We start from the raw sequence: 6,000 nt of genomic DNA, 5'->3' as shown, positions 1-6,000 counted from the left end.
GCTTGTTTTGAGCCTTGGTTTCTTTGATTATAAAGAAGAAAGTAATCTACTTTATCAAGTTATCAGGATAAAAGGACTGAAGACAGATAAGGCTCACAGAGCAGTTAGCCCAGAACTGGTGTGCCTTACAGTAATAGTATCAACAATATACTATTTTTCAGATTGCCACTCTAATTTGGGTTACTTCAGGGAATTTTCCCAGATGGAGAAATCCTTCTATGAATTGCTATGACTCTGGTTAGAATAATGTTTCTGACGCACAGGGTGGGGTGATGGGAATGTTTATTTCCCTCAGGAGGTGGTGGTCTCTGGACCCCTCTACAAGGACCAATTAGAAATGATCCAAGATAACATGGGGACAATGGATGGCCTGTAGATACTAACAAAGGCCATTGTACCAAAGGAATTTTTGAGCTGAAGCCACAAGCCAGATTTAGAGTGAAATGCACACACTTTCTCCTCCACAGAAAGGTTTGAATAATGAAAACTAATGTTGACGTAGTGCTTAATATATGCCAGACATTGTTCTAAAGGCTTCACATATGTTAATTCATTTCCTCCTTTGCACCACACATTGAGGTGCATATTATTATTATTTCCAATTTACAGGTGAACAAACTGAGGTCCTGATCTAATTTTTAAAATCCTTTCTGTAAATCCTGAGTAATGACCTTGCTTTGACCTTCTCTGATCTCTAGTCCTTGCTCCTCTGGGTCTCATGGCTGGTGCTGCTGTTTCACCAGACCTGAAGTCTTGCCTTGCTCCTCCTATTTCTTCCAGGTGTTAAGATTATTTCAGATCTGGGGCCGGAGCCACAGCTTACTTGGCTAATCCTCTGCCTGCGGTGCTGGCACCCCGGGTTCTAGTCCCGATTGAGGTGCCGGATTCTGTCCCTGTTGCCCCTCTTCCAGTCCAGCTCTCTGCTGTGGCCCAGGAAGGCAGTGGAGGATGGCCCAAGTGCTTGGGCCCTGCACCTGCATGGGAGACCAAGAGGAAGCACCTGGCTCCTGGCTTCAGATTGGCATGGTGCGCCGGCCGTGACAGCCATTTTGGGGGTGAACCAACGGCAAAGGAAGACCTTTCTCTCTGTCTCTCTCTCTCTCACACTATCTAACTCTGCCTGTCAAAAAAAAAAAAAGATTATTTCAAATTTGGACACTGGTTTCCTAAGGGCTTCCACCAGTCCCCTTCCTACCTTGAGCAAGCCTGGCAAAGAGGCAAACCAGGACATGATGCCACAGTGGTACAATGAGTGTGAGGCTATGTGGGCTTAAATAGTTCAAAAATTAGTGTTGAGAAATTCCCTTTATGAGAAAACTGGATTTGCCTTCAGGAAGGTGTAGAAGCTGGAAGTGCCACACTGAGCTGCAGATGTGGCTTCTATCGTGAGTACATGCAGGCGAGGGTGACCGTGGGGTGTGTGGAGGAAGGGTGGTACAATGGTTAGCATGTGGTCCATACAGAGGAGCATCCACAAACAGTTCTGCTTCTGTTCCAGCGAAGTCCATCTGGGTGGAGGGAATGGAGACCCCGTCAGTCTACCTTTAGAGGGGTTAGGCTTCATTTCTCTGAAATCCAACAGTAGAGCCTTAATTGGAGCTGAAAGCCCAAATGCAAGGAGACTCAGGACCTGAGCAGTCTGAAGGGGAAGTGGGATAACTGTGGTGTGATGGTGACCGTTTAATCACTGGCTCTCCAGAAACAAAAAGCCCTGACTTGTAGCATTTCCAGTTTCTGTGGTGTAAATACTCCTGCCATGGCCAATTTCAACCAGCACTGTGTCACTGAACACGCATGCAAGGGACTCACAAGTAAGCACGAGTCCATTCCACACACCACACACCAACTGGTAATTTTGATTCTTTCCTGAAATTTTCTTTTTTAAAAAGATGTATTTATTTATTTGAAAGAGTTACAGAGAGAGAGAGAGAGAGAGAGAGAGAGAGGAGTCTCTCATTTGCTGGTTCACTCCTCAAATGGCCACAGCAGATGGAGTTGGGCCAGACAGAAGTCAGGAGCCTCTTCTAGGTCTCCTATGGGGGTGCAAGGGCCCAAACACTTGGATCATCTTCCACTGCTTTCCCAGGCATATTAGCAGGGAGCTGGATGGGAAGTAGAGCATCCAGGACTCTAACTGGTGCCCATAGGGGATGCCAGCACTGCAGGTGGTAGCTTTGCCTGCTGCATCACAGTGCCAATTCCCAAAATGAATTTTTTTAAAAAATCAGAAATATGGGGTTTCTTGGGATGGGGTGATATACAGGCGTGGACTGATGTATTAAGGCTAGACTTTCCTGATTTCACTGTTTGCTGACAGCCAGTCTTGGCTTTTGCTATCAGGTGACTCCCTAGGCCCTGGGGCTCACCAAAGAGCTTGCATCAAAGGCTTGGTTGGGCTCACAGCTGCCCTCAGTGAGGCACTTGTACAGTTTGACTCCTTCTTTTGGGAGAGGTTGCTCATAGACACCTGGTAGGAGTCTTGGGCACACCTGGATTTCCATAAACTCAGGTCTGCAGAGCACATTGCAGGCAGGTGCCCAGGGACCAGAGTAGGTGGCCCTGACCAGAAAGGTTAAGACAACTGTAACCTGTAGAGGACAACACTTTTATGATGTTGACCCAAAGGAATAATAATGCTGTGGAAAGTGGGCTGTATGTGAAATTTGTAACAGAAAATACAGCCTGGACACAGAGTTTTTAAAAACAATGCCTGATGGAGTAGATGATGAAACAGTCAGCTCTGGACTCAGTTCTGCCCTTAGAGTTTGGCTTCTGGACTTCCCATTTCGGTCAGTCTTGTGCTCCTCCTCAGGGAACTTTCCCACTTCCTGCTTCTGAGGGAGAGAGGCCCCAATATCATTGTTTTATAGGAAAGGGTTTATCTTTTGTTATTGTTATGACAGATGTGGTTGGCAGGAGGAGTTGACCTAAGAGGCCTAGGGCTGGGTGTTTGATGGGCAGGAGCCTAGGAGGATTGGGCAGCCTTGAGTCAGGCAGGAAGGAGAGACCAGGCCAGCAGTGTCTGCAGGATGGAGGTGGGAGAGGCGGGGGAACTCCACCTGTGAACTGGGAATCCACAGTGAACCCCAAACCTGAGGGAATGGAGGAGGTATAGAATGGTAAGCAAAGCTACTCTGCTTTGCAGCATAGGTGGATTTTCCAGGAACTTCACATTTATAAGCAAGAAATGTGCAAGGTCCGCTTGTGTTTCATTCTGAGCTGGAATCCTGTTTCAGCTACTAACTAGCTGGGTGACTTGGGGCAAGTCACTTCACCACCTGACTTTGTTTTGTGATGTTTTGTTTGAGACAGGTGTAGGCCAGTGTGGGTGACTGAATACTTGAGAATCGCTCGTACTGGGCTGCAAGAGGCTCACTCGGAACTGCTTCCCGTTGCCTCTTATTTGGTCATGGAGCCACCTTCTGGCTTCTTCCACCTGAAGGCCTTCCAGATCCTGTTTCAGAGTCTCTCTTCTTTTTGCTAAGCATTCACAGTGCCTACAAAAGATCCACACAGAGCAGTGTTTCTCAAAGAATGGGTTGGGCACCAATATCAACAGCTTCACCTGGGAGCTTGTTAGGAATGCAAATTCTCAGACCCTCTCCAGACCCACTGAATTGGAAAGCTTGGGGTGCTAACTCTGAGGCATGCTGAGACCCAGTCCCTTCACTGGCCTGATCTCTTACAGTTGTACCCCTTTTCACAGCCCCATCCTTACTCCCACACCTTGTGTTCCAATTGGACCAAATGGTGTATACTTCTCCACACCTTCTTTGTCTGTTTATAACTCTGAATGTTGGTGCTTGGAAGTATTATTGATCTTACCACTCCCACAGATAGACACTACTCCACATTTTTGATATCTCAATGGTTTTCAACAGGGGTGAATTTTCATGCAGGGACAACTGGCAGTCTCTGGAGTGATTTTCAGTCTCACAATACCTGGGGAAGGGAAATACTGGCCTCTAATGGGTAGGGGCCAAGGTGCTGCTAAGCTCCTTTTTCAATACACAGGGCAGCCCCCATGACAAACAATGATCCAGTCCAGAATGTTAGTAGTGTTGTGGTTGGGAAACCCTGAGCTAGGATATACATATGCTTCTGGTTTGACTTTTGCAAAAGTGGTACTAAATTTGTGTGTTGTTCTATAACTGGAAAGTGTAATATTTCTCCAGCCCAGGAAAGAGGTGGAGAATCTATGCAAAGTGAGCAAACGTACCTCAAAGGCAGGTGGCTTGAACCTGCAGTAAGGGAATGTGCCACAGAGGCCAGGAACACTGGCTGTGGGGTGAACACATGAGTCTGAAGCTTAACTCCACCTCTTATAGGATCCAGGGCCTGAGTGAGGGGAGAGAGGAAGTGCGCTGGTGCCTGCCTGACTTCACTAAGCCGTTACTCTCCACTAGCCTTGGTTTCCACATGTTTGAGGTCAGGACAACAGTGCCTACTTCCAGGGGTTATTGTGAGCCTTAGCAGAGACAGCAGGTGGCAGAGCCCTTGGATGTGTTAAATGAATGTTGATTACTATTATTATATTTTAAATTTACTTATTTATTGAGAGAGAGAGAATGAGAGAGAGAAAGCACACTCCCAGCTACTGACTCAGTTCTCAAATACCTGCAATGGGTCAGGGCTGGGCTGGACTGAAGCCTGAAGCTGAGAGCTAGGAACTCAATCCAGTCTTCCACGTGGTGGCAGGACCCCAACACTTTGAGCCATGACTGCTGCCTCCCAGAGTCTGCATTAACAGGACATTGGAGTCGGGAGCCAGAGTGAAGGATTGAACCTAGTTTATTTCAATGTGGTTTGCAGGCCTCTTACCCACGAGGCCAAATGTCCACTCTGAAAGCCTCTGTTATTATTATCTTTTTCTTATCACAGGGTGGCCCACTGCACTGGAACTGCCAGACAGAATTGGAGTGGCTGGATTTTGATACCTGGCATCCTATCTGGTGTCTTAACCCCTATTGTTATTATCGTTGTTACCTTTTTCCACTGTCAAAAAAAATCAAGATATGGAAACAATACAAACAAATGTATAGTTTAGTGAATTGCCATAAAGCACATCCCCCCTTGGAAATACCATTAAGGTTGAAAACTGTACCAATCACCCCAAATGCCCTCCATGTGCCCCAGCCGAAATCCAGGTTGGTGAAATTTTTTGTTTGTTTGTTTTTGTTTTTTGTTTTGTTTTGTTTTGTTTTGACAGGCAGAGTGGCCAGTGAGAGAGAGAGAGAGAGAGACAGAGAGAAAGGTCTTCCTTTGCCATTGGTTCACCCTCCAATGGCCACCGCGGCTGGCGTGCTGCGGCCGGCGCACTGTGCTGATCCGATGGCAGGAGCCAGGTGCTTCTCCTGGTCTCCCATGCGGGTGCAGGGCCCAAGCACTTGGGCCATCCTCCACTGTACTCCCGGGCCATAGCAGAGAGCTGGCCTGGAAGAGGGGCAACTGGGACAGAATCTGGCGCCCCAACTGGGACTAGAACCCGGTGTGCCGGCGCTGCAGATGGAAGATTAGCCTATTGAGTCGTTGCGCCGGCCTAGGTTGGTGAAATTTTCAGTGTGTTTTTTAAGACTTTGGGTTGAATATATTAGTTGGAGGATGTCCTAAGTGTTAGGCCCTCAAGTGTAGATGTTACATATGCAGTTAGACATATGAGCTTATAGTAGAGGAAAAAATCAGGGTTGGTGAACAAGTGTGGGAGCTGTCAGCATACAGGTGGCATTTAAAGTCATGATGTGCCTTAGAAACACCAGCTAGGGAGAGCAGAAGTGAAGAATCAAAGTCTAGACCTTGTGCCATAATAATTATATAACTGTTTGTTTATGATTTATCTAAACATCATTGCAATCATCAGAAGCATTAAAAAAATTGTTTCCCAGAACACAAAAGAATAGGCAAAGATCTATCAAGAAAAGTAAACAAAAAGAAAACAGGAGTAGGAATTTCAGACAAATCAGAAGACTGTCTAAAAAAAAATTAACACAGGGCCAATGTTGT

The sequence above is a fragment of the Oryctolagus cuniculus genome, chromosome 4 (assembly GCF_964237555.1).
Source record: "Oryctolagus cuniculus chromosome 4, mOryCun1.1, whole genome shotgun sequence".
In the NCBI taxonomy this organism is placed as follows: domain Eukaryota; kingdom Metazoa; phylum Chordata; class Mammalia; order Lagomorpha; family Leporidae; genus Oryctolagus; species Oryctolagus cuniculus.
Note: the sequence above shows the minus strand (reverse complement) of the source record.